Genomic DNA, 10,339 nt, shown 5'->3' with positions numbered 1-10,339 from the left:
ACATTTCTTTGAGTATCTTTCAGCCATTTTAGATTCCTCTGTTAGGAGTTCTCTGTTTAGGTCTGCACTCCATTTTTTTATTTGATTATTTGTTCTTTTAATGACCATTTTCTTGAGTTTGTTGTATATTTTGGAGATAAGACCTCTGTCTGATGTGGGATTAGTGAAGATATTTTCCCATTATGTAGGCTGTCTTTTTGTCTTGTTGACCGTGTCCTTTGCTTTACAGAAGCCTTTCAGTTTCAGGAGATCCCATTTATTAATTGTTTCTCTCTGTCCATGCTGCTGGGTTTATATTTAGAAAGTGGTCTCCTGTGCCAATGCGTTCAAGTGTACTTCCCACTTTCTCTTCTATAAGGTTCAGTGTGGCTAGCTTTATGTTGAGGTCTTTGATCCATTTGGACTTGAGTTTTGTGCATGGTGATAGAAATGAATTTATTTTCATTCTTCTCCATTTTGATATCCAGTTATTCCAGCACCATTTGTTTTAACATATATAACATATAACATATTTATAAGTTTTCTTTTTTCCTTTGATAATTTTTGCTTCTTTGTCAAAAATCAGGTGTTCAAAATGTATGTATTAATATCTAGGTCTTTGATTCGGTTCCAATGATTCACCTGTCTATTCTTATGCCAATACCAGACGATTTTCAGTAGATAGCTTTGAGTAGAGTTTGAAGTCAGGGATTGTGATGCCTCCAGAAGATCTTTCATTGTACAAGATTGTTTTGGCTATCCTGGGTTTTTTACTTTTCCATTTGAAGTTGAGTACCTTTCTTTTGAGGTCTGTGAAGAATTTTGCTGTGATTTTGATGGACAGTGCATTGAATCTGTAGATTGCTTTGGTAATATTGCCATTTTACTATGTTAATTCTTTCTACTGCCTCTTTCTACTTTCTGGCGTCATCTTCAATTTCCTTCTTCAAAGATTTGAAGTTCTTGTCATACAGGTCTTCCACTTGTTTGGTTAGAGTTACTCCGAGGTATTTTATGCTATTTGTGGCTATTGTGAAGGTTATTGTTTCTCTGATTTCTTCCCCAGCCCTTTTATCATCTGTGTACAGGAGGGCTACTGATTTTTTTTTCAGTTAATCTTGTATCATGCTACATTACTGAAAGTGTTTATGAGTAGTAGAAATTCTATGGTAGAATTTTTGGGATTTCTTATGTAAACTATCATATCATCAGCAAACAGTGACAGTTTGACTTCTTCTTTTCAATTTTTATCCCCTTCATCTCCTTTTGATGTCTTATTGCTCTAGCTAGGACCTCAAGAACTATATTGAATAGACATGGAGAGAGTGGACAACCTTGTCTTGTTCTTGATTTCAGTGGAATCGCTGATAGTTTCTCTCCATTTAGTTTGATGTTGGCTGTTGGCTTGCTGTATATTGCCTTTATTATGTTTAGGTATGTTAATTGTATCCCTGTTCTCTCCAAGAAGAAGGGATGTTGTATTTTGTCAAAGCTTTTTTGGCATCTAGTGAGATGATCATGTGGTTTTTATTTTTCAATTGTTTATATGGTGGATTACATTGACAGATTTTTGTATGACTATCCCTGCATCTCTAGGATGAAGCCAACTTGATCATGGTGGATGATGGTTCTGATGTGTTCTTGGATTCAATTTGCCAGTATTTTATTTAATATTTTTGCATCAATGTTCATGAGTGAGATTGGTCTCTAATTTTCTTTCTTGGTAGTGTCTTTCTGTAGCTTGGGTATCAGGGTAATTGTAGCCTCATAAAAAGAGTTTGGCAATTTTTTTCTATTTCTGTTGTGTGGAATAATTTGGGGAGCATTGGTATTAGTCCTTCTTTGAATGTCTTGTACAATTCTGAGCTGAAACTATCTGGTCCTGGGCTTTTTTTTTGGTTGGGAGACTTTTGATGACTGTTTCTATTTCTTCAGCAGTTATAGGTCTGTTTAATTTGCTTATCTGGTCTTGATGTAATTTTGGTCAGTGATATTTATCCAGAAAGTTGTCCATTTTCTTTAAGTTTTCCAATTTTGTGTAGTACAGGTTTTTGAAATATGACCTGATGATTCTCTGTATTTCCTCCATGTCTGTTGTTATGTCCCCCTTTTCATTTCTGATTTCGTTAATTTAGATATTCTCTCTCTGACTTTTGGTTAGTTTGGATAAACGTTTGTCTATTCTGTTGATTTTCTCGAAGAACCCACTATTTGTTTCTTTGCTTCTTTGTATTTTTTTGTTTCTATTTTGTTGATTACAGCTCTCAATATGATTATTTCCAGTCATCTTGTTTTATTAGGTGAGTTTGCTTCTTTTTCTTCTAAAGTTTTCAAATGTTCTCTTAGTTTACTGGTGTGGGATTGTTTCCAGCTTATTTATGTACGGATTTAGTGCTATGAACTTTCTCTTAACACTGCTTTCATTGTGTCCTATGAATTCGGTCATGTTGTGTGGTCATTTTCATTGAATTTTAGGAAGTCTTTAATTTCTCCCTTTATTATTTCCTTGACTCATTGATGATTCAGGTGAGCATTGTTTAACATCAATATTTTTGTGGGTTTTCTAGATTAGTATTGCTGTTGACTTCTAGTTTTAAACCATGGTGATCTGATAAGATACATTTTGTTATTCCAATTTTTTTTTTATTTGTTGACGTTTGCTTTGCTACCGAGTATTTGGTCAATTTTTGAGAAGATTTTATGAGGTGCTGAGAAGAAGGTATATTTTTTGTTTGCATCGATTATTTTATAGATGTCTGTTAAGTCCATTTCAGTCATAACATCTGTTAGCTCCCTTATTTCTCTGTTCATTTATTTGTCTGATTTACTTGTCCAGTGGTGAGAGGAGAGTATTGAAGTCTCCCACTATTAGTGTGTGGGGTTTAATATATGGTTTAAGCTTTAGAAGTATTTCTTTTACATATGTACGTGCCCTTGTATTTGGGACATAGATGTTCAGTATTGAAATTTCCTCTTGATGGATTTTTCCTATGACTAATATGAAATGACCTTCTTTGTCTCTTTTGATTGACTTTAGGTTGAAGTCTATTTTGTTAGATATTAGGATAGCTACACCTGCTTGTTTCTTAGGTTCATTTTATTGGAAAATTTTTTTCCCAACCCTTTATTCTGAGGTGATTTCTGTATTTGAGGTTGAGGTGTGTTTCTTATATCCAGAACAAAGATGGATTCTTGTATCCAGGAGAAAGATGGATTCTATTTTCGTATCCAATCTGTTAGTCTGTGCCTTTTTATAGGTGAGTTGAGCCCACGTATATTAAGGGATTTCCTCTTTAAGAGTTTCAAACATTCTCCTGTAGTTATTTTCTAGGTCATTTTCTTCTGCTTCATCTATATTTGGTTGTTCAAGTCTTGCTGTTATAGGGTCTTTAGGTTTTCCTGGTGTCATGATGCTCTTTGTGGTGTTGTGTGTTTTCTTATCTTTTCTATTCACCTTCTCCTCTAATAGGTGTGGTTGGGGCTGTTTGAGATTCTGTTGATTAATCTTCTAGGTGCCAGTGAATACAAAGCTCAGGTGGTTGTTCCTCATTGTACAGTCAGTGTCACAGTTCTAGTTACCCTGACAGTAACTCCTTCATCCTAGAGATAGCTCAGTGCCTCTAGGAGTTTGTTCTGCTCCCTTGGAGTTTGCTGTCTCAGGTCTACTTTAGGCTAGGTTACTCTCTTTGACCTGTTTCTATAAATCCTGGGTGGATCCCCTCCTACAAGGTCCCTGGCTTGTAGTTGGTCCTGAAAAGGTCTCTGGGTCCAGTCTACTCCCTCAGAGTTCCTAGACTCAGATGTGACCAAACCCAAGCAGAGGACTTGGCTCAGGCTTACTCCCTCAGAGGAACCAGACTCATGCTTGGACCTGCAGAGGTTTGTGGTTCCTTCCTATTCCCTTTGATGTCCCAGACCAATGCCCATACCCACAGAGGTCCTGATTGAGACCTACTCCCTCTGAGGTTCCAGACTCATGCCTGGAACAGCAGAGATCTCTGGTTATTGCCTTCTCTGTCAGAGGTCCCAGATTCACATCCAGACTGGCAGAGGTCCTGGTTCAGGCCTAGTTCCTCGGAGGTCCTGACTCACAACCAAACCCACAGGGGTCCTGGCTTAGGTCTACTCCCTTGAAGGTCCCAGATTCCTGTCAGAGCCTCAGCGGTCTCTGGCTATGGCTCACTTGCTCAACAACGGTTACTCCCCTGTAGCTGTTCCAGTGGAGTTTGCTGTCTCAGGTCTTCTCTGGATCATGTCGCTGGATCAGTCTTGCTCCACCAATGTCCCGGGACTGGATTGGCTCCCAGCTTCTGCTACCATGGAGCTTGCTTCCTCAGGCCCACTCCAGCCAAGGTAGCTGGTTCAGTCCCACTCCTGTGGAATTTGTTGCCTCAATCCTGCTCCAGCTCAAGGTCCTTCCTCTCTCTTCTCTTCCATGATCCCTGCAACTGTTGGGTTCCACAGTCATCTTTACCCAGGTTCACTATGGTATAAACTCAGAAGTACATCTCAAATGGACTATTCTCTTCTGCAAAGAAGTCGTATAGAACATACAGCTCATGTAAAATAAAAAATGTAAAAACTTGGGGCTGGAGAGATGGCTCAGTGGTTAAGAGCATTGGCTGCTCTTCCAAAGCTCCTAAGTTTAATTCCCAGCAACCACATGGTGACTCACAACCATCTGTAATGAGATCTGGCCCCCTCCTTTGACATGCGGGCATACATGGAGGCATAACTTTGTGTACATAATAAATAAATAAATAAATCTTTTTTAAAAATGTGAAGATTCCCAATGTTTACAAACATAAGGCCTAATTAAAGCAATGAGGAGCTTTGTATACGTTAGAGTTACATGGGCAATAGTAAGTATAGGGATAAAGATGTGTTTCTCTGTGTTGTCTTCTCATTCAAACTCTTTGTCTAGGCCATTGAGATGGCCAAGTGGGTAAAGGTGCTAACTGCAAGCCTGATGTCTTGATCGGAACTTAGAGCATTCACAGTGAAAAGAAAAATTTGAGTCTTGATAGTTGTGTATCAACCACTCCACACACATAACAAGCACTGTTGTACATACCTGTTCATGCACATACAAACACAAATGAATGCAATTTAGTTTTTTCTTTGAAAAGCATACTTAATGCATACCAAAGGTTTATTTACTAAATACCACAATAGAAAATTTTACTATCATCTTAAATAGAAGAAATTTCAATTTACAAAATTCCTCACTGTATGATTACTTACTAGGCCAAGGTTTCCTGATATAGTCAATAAGAAGTTAAACCAGGCTCGGTTGGAGGGATGATAGCAAGATACAGGCTGTGACAACTTCTACTGAGAACAATGAGACTTCTTTATACTGTTATCAGAAACAGAATATAGTGGCAATTGCCAGGATCGATACAGTTATAGTTGCCAGGATACAATCACTTGTATAAGCTATGAAGGGTCCACAAAATGAATTTCTAAGACGAGTTGTCCTGTCAAGCTTCCATGCTTGCTTGACTTCTAAGGGAACATACAGATAAACACAAAGTTGCCTGAATGCTGCACTACCCAGGGGGTGCCTTGGTTTTCAGGAACTGAAAGGCACAGAGTACCCCAGGGGCCATGGATTCTAACCTGGAAAACCTATGCCGCATGCCTCTAGGGTAGCTAGGCCAGGCCGACTTAATGTTTACTGGATATTACCTCAAAATATCTTTAATCACTTGTCCTAAGTGGGTCAGTGTGACAAATGAGTTCAGGACCCAGGCATGTCTTGTTCCTATTGGACTAATGGTCAATGGAATTAAAAACAAAACTCAACTTTCACAATTACTGTGTCAAAGGAGAAACACATGTTGGATTCCTATGACATGTAAAAGCAGGTCTAGGAACTTTAATAGACAGTTGATAGTGCAAGAGAAAAAAACTTTGAAAGAACTGGAACTAGAAAGAAAAGTTTTATATCTTCTTTCATGACTTGTGTGACCTTTCGTCTGCATCCCTTTCTCCCCCATCACCTAATATGATCCTCTCCTTCCTCAGTTTTAGGCTGTATTAGCTACTTTGCTGTTTGATAAATACAATGACCAAAAGCAACTGCTAGAACAAAAAAAAATGAGCTTATTTTGGTTTATGGCTGCAGAGGGAGAGTCCACAATGGAAGGGAGATAGAGGAGCAGGCAGCCAGTGCAGGAAACTGTGAGATCATCCAATAGCGCACAGGAAGCCGAGGGTGCAAGCAAAAAATGGGGTGAGGTTATAAGCCTTCAAAGCTCAAGTGTGGTGATGTATTTCAGCTGCCAAGTATAGTGGTATATTATTTGTGTTTTAATAAATTATCTTGCCTGAAGATCAGAGGCAAAGCTAAAGGCTTGAGAAGTCAGGCAATGGTGACACACACCTTTAATCCCAGTTTTTGGGAGACAGAGGCAAATGGATCTCTGTGAGTTCAAGGCTACACAAGATCAATGCAGAATCAAATCCAGGTAGTGGTGGTCTACACCTTTAATCCCAGCACTGAAGGGAATATGAAATGAAAGAAGAGAGGCTTAGGCTGCTTAGTCTGCAGTTGCCCAGCCTTGTTATAGATAAGACTTCTCTTGTAGCTTGGCTGCCTTGCTATTCTGGTTTTTGGGTTGAACCCCAATTTCTGTCTCTGGGTTTTTCTTATTCAGGCCACAGGCAATGTTGTATCTGCTCAAACTGCTGCTAACTGGGGAACAAGTGTCCAAATACATTAGCCCATGGTGGACATTTATCATTCACAGCACAATATCCACTAATAACCATTTACACACATATTTACATTGTATGCTGGGATCTATATATGAGGAAGAACATGTAGTTTTTTCCTGAATTTGGATCATCTTGCTTAATGTATGTCACAGGTCCTAAAATTTTCCTGAATATTTCATTATTTCACTTTTCTAAATAATACTCCATATTGTATATGTACCACATTTTCATGGTTTGTTCATTTATTGATGGATACTTAGGATAGTTCCATTTCCTATACATGGTGAATATAGCATCAGTAAACACGGACATGAAGTGTCTCTGCAGTAGGATATAGAGTCCTTTGGGTATATTTCCTGGTATATTCCCAGGAATGGTGTATCTGGATCATATGACAGTTTTATTTTGAATATTTTGAATAATCACCAACTGGTTTCTATAATGGTGTATGAATCATCACTCCCTTCAGCCAGAATAAGGGTCCCTATTTCCCCACTTCTTCTCCAACATTTGTCAGATTTCTTGATGATGGTGCTATATTCAGTATTTTAGAGTACTCTTAATTTAAGTATTCCTGATAACTAGGGGTATTGAAAACTTAAAAACACATATTTGCCACTTGTGTGTCTCTTTTGAGAACCACCTGTTTCATTAACCCATTTCTTGATTGGCAGTTTTGTTTTATTGGTGTTTAATTTGGGGACTTCTTTGTGAAATTCTAGTTCTTAGCTTCCAGTCTTAATAAAGATTTTCTCCCATTCTGTGGGCTGTTTGCTCTGCTGATAAATTTTTTGATATACAGAAATTCTTAAATTTTCTCTTTTTTAAAGATTTACTTATTTATTATGTATACAATATTCTGTCTGCGTGTTTGCCTGCACACCAGAAGAGGACACCAGATCTCATTACAGATGGTTGTGAGCCATCATGTGGTTGCTGGGAATTGAACTCAGTACCTCTGGAAGAGCAGCCAGTGCTCTTAACCTCTGAGCCATCTCTCCAGCCCCTCTTAAATTTTCTATAGTCCCATATGTTGATTTCTGGGTTAAGCTGCTGAAATTCTGTTCAGGAAGTTCCTGCCTACTCCAATATCTTCAGCGTTCCCTGTGATTTTTCTCTAGATGCTTCAGTGTTCTAGGTTTTAAATTAAGGCGTTTGATTTTTGTGCAAGGTGAAAGATTCACACCCAGTTTCATCCTCTGCAGGTGGATGGATATCCGGACTGTGAGCATCATGTGTGGAATAGGCTATAGTTTGCCCACTGCATGTTTTTTCCACCTTTCTCAAAAATTAGGTAACCAAGGATTCCTAGTTTAGAATTCTTTTTATTTTTGTCATTTAAATATGTAACAGCAATAGGATGCTTCAATAACATTGATTCATTCAGGAAATAGTGCATCACATATCAAAAATTGTATGTATGGAGAATTTTTAAGACTAGACATTCTTAGGTTGTAATATTGATTGGGAAAATAGTAAACTATATATAATCTGACTTCAGCATGTCATCAAAGAATGACATCATAATACAAAGACATTAAGGTATTAACATATTAATTACAGATAGTATACTCAGTTAAGGTTGAATGAGAAAGGAAGACACTTGAATCAAGAGTTGACCCTGCAAGGACAACCCCTTCTACAAGGACCTCTGTCTTTGTTAGGTTTCTGCTGGCTGTGATAAAATACCCAACAAAAGTCACTTATGGAAAGACATATTTATTTTTTGGTTTCCCATCGGAGGTGATGTCCCACATGGACAAGACAGCAGGAGCCATTTGTAGTGAGGAAGAAGAGATACATGAATACTCACACTCAGATTAGTTTTCCCTTTTGAGAAAACCCAGCATCCCAGCTAAGGAAATTGTGCTGACTCTTATTTGTGGTTTTCTATGCAGTGCAGAGATGCCATAATCGGGGCAACTCTTCATGAAAATATTTAACTGGGGAGGCTTGTTTACAGTTTCAGTGGTTTAGCCCATTACCATCATGACAGAGAGCAAAGCGGCATGCAGGCAGACTTGGTGCTGGAGCTGAGAATACTACACCTTGCAGGCAACAGGGAGTCAGCTGACTGTCACCCTGAGGGATGCTTGAGCCATAGAGACCACAAAGCCCGCCCCCACAGTGCCACTCTTCCTCCAGCAAGGCCACACCTCCTAATAGTGCCATTCCTTTTGGGGACCATCTTCTTTCAAACCACCACAGTGGGCAAGCCTTCCCATCTCAACCTAATCAAAATAATCTCCACAGAGGCATGTCCAGAGGCCAGTCTAACAACAAGGTTCTAGATCTCATCAAGGTCACAATTAAATTAACTAGCATAGCCCCTGAAAATAGTGTGCAGACATCTGTGATTCTCTTTATTGTAGAGAAAAGTAAACAGGTCCTGCACTTCCAGACTTTAAGATTGTCCTTCAAGTAGTGGGATAAACAAACAGGCCATGCCATTAAAATCTGCCTCACCTTAAGAAAATGGGACTTGGAGTTTTCTGTCTGGTCTGTCTGTCTTCCCAACTGTCCCCCAGGTATGCCAGAGAGGGTAGCTACCATTAGTACTGTCATTTTGAAAAACAAAAACGGTTTCTCAAACAAAGTAGAGCTACCATAAAATCTAGCAGTCACACTCCTAGATACACGTATGAAAGTACTGAAATCAGTCTGTCAAAATGACATATGCAGCATTATCCACAGCAGCCAGGATATGAAATCAATGTAGATGTTCACTAATATTTACATACATAAAATATGCTGTAATTATAATGCAATACTTCTCAGCCTTAAAATAAGAAGAACTTCTACTTGCAAAGAAGGGATGAGCCTCTAAGGCAGGATACTCATTCAAAATAAGTGCTGCATGGTCTCACAGGTAGAGTCCAAAACTCAGCTTCCTGTTGTGCTACACAGCTGTCATCACAGTGCCTTAGAGTCTAGAGGGGACAGGATTGTAAGTTCGAGACTTCTCTGGACTATACAGTATGAAACTGCTAGAAGGAAGGGAAAGAGGATGGATGGGTAGATACATGGATAGATGACAGATGGGGAGAGAGGACAGGAAGTATGAATAAGAGTCTGAATGTCAATCTTAACTGTAGTAGAGTGGTGGTTACAGCAAGACAGGGCACAGGTGAGTGAGATGCTGGGAAGATATTGACCAAAGGCTACAAAGTTTGTGTTCAGCGTAAATAAGGACTTTTCAAGACCTCTCAAGTATTTTGATGACCAGATTCATTTCCACAGTGCAAAAGAAATTTATATTAAATCTTTTCATTGCATAAAAACATAGGTGATGTTAATAAAGTCACAGTCATCATTCCACAGTGTGTATTTATATATAGCACTCCATAAACATATAGTCGTATGTTAAAGATCAATGTTTAAAATAGCAAGCCAGAAAAAAATGTAATGAGATTGCAATTCTACATGCCTCTTTCTGCCCAACAATGCCAGGCCGCTTTCAAATAATTGCAACTATGTATTCGCATGACCTCAGAAGTGGCTTATTGCTTGCTATCACCTTAATGGAATGCTTCATAATGTTCTGAGAGAGTGGTTGAGGCAGGGAATTATTACCCATCCCAGGTAGGCTTGGAATGTAAGATTTTCTTGCCTCAGGGATGCGACTCATCTCCTGGAT

The sequence above is a fragment of the Chionomys nivalis genome, chromosome 1 (assembly GCF_950005125.1).
Source record: "Chionomys nivalis chromosome 1, mChiNiv1.1, whole genome shotgun sequence".
Taxonomy (NCBI): Eukaryota; Metazoa; Chordata; class Mammalia; order Rodentia; family Cricetidae; genus Chionomys; species Chionomys nivalis.
This window is presented reverse-complemented; position numbering follows the sequence as displayed.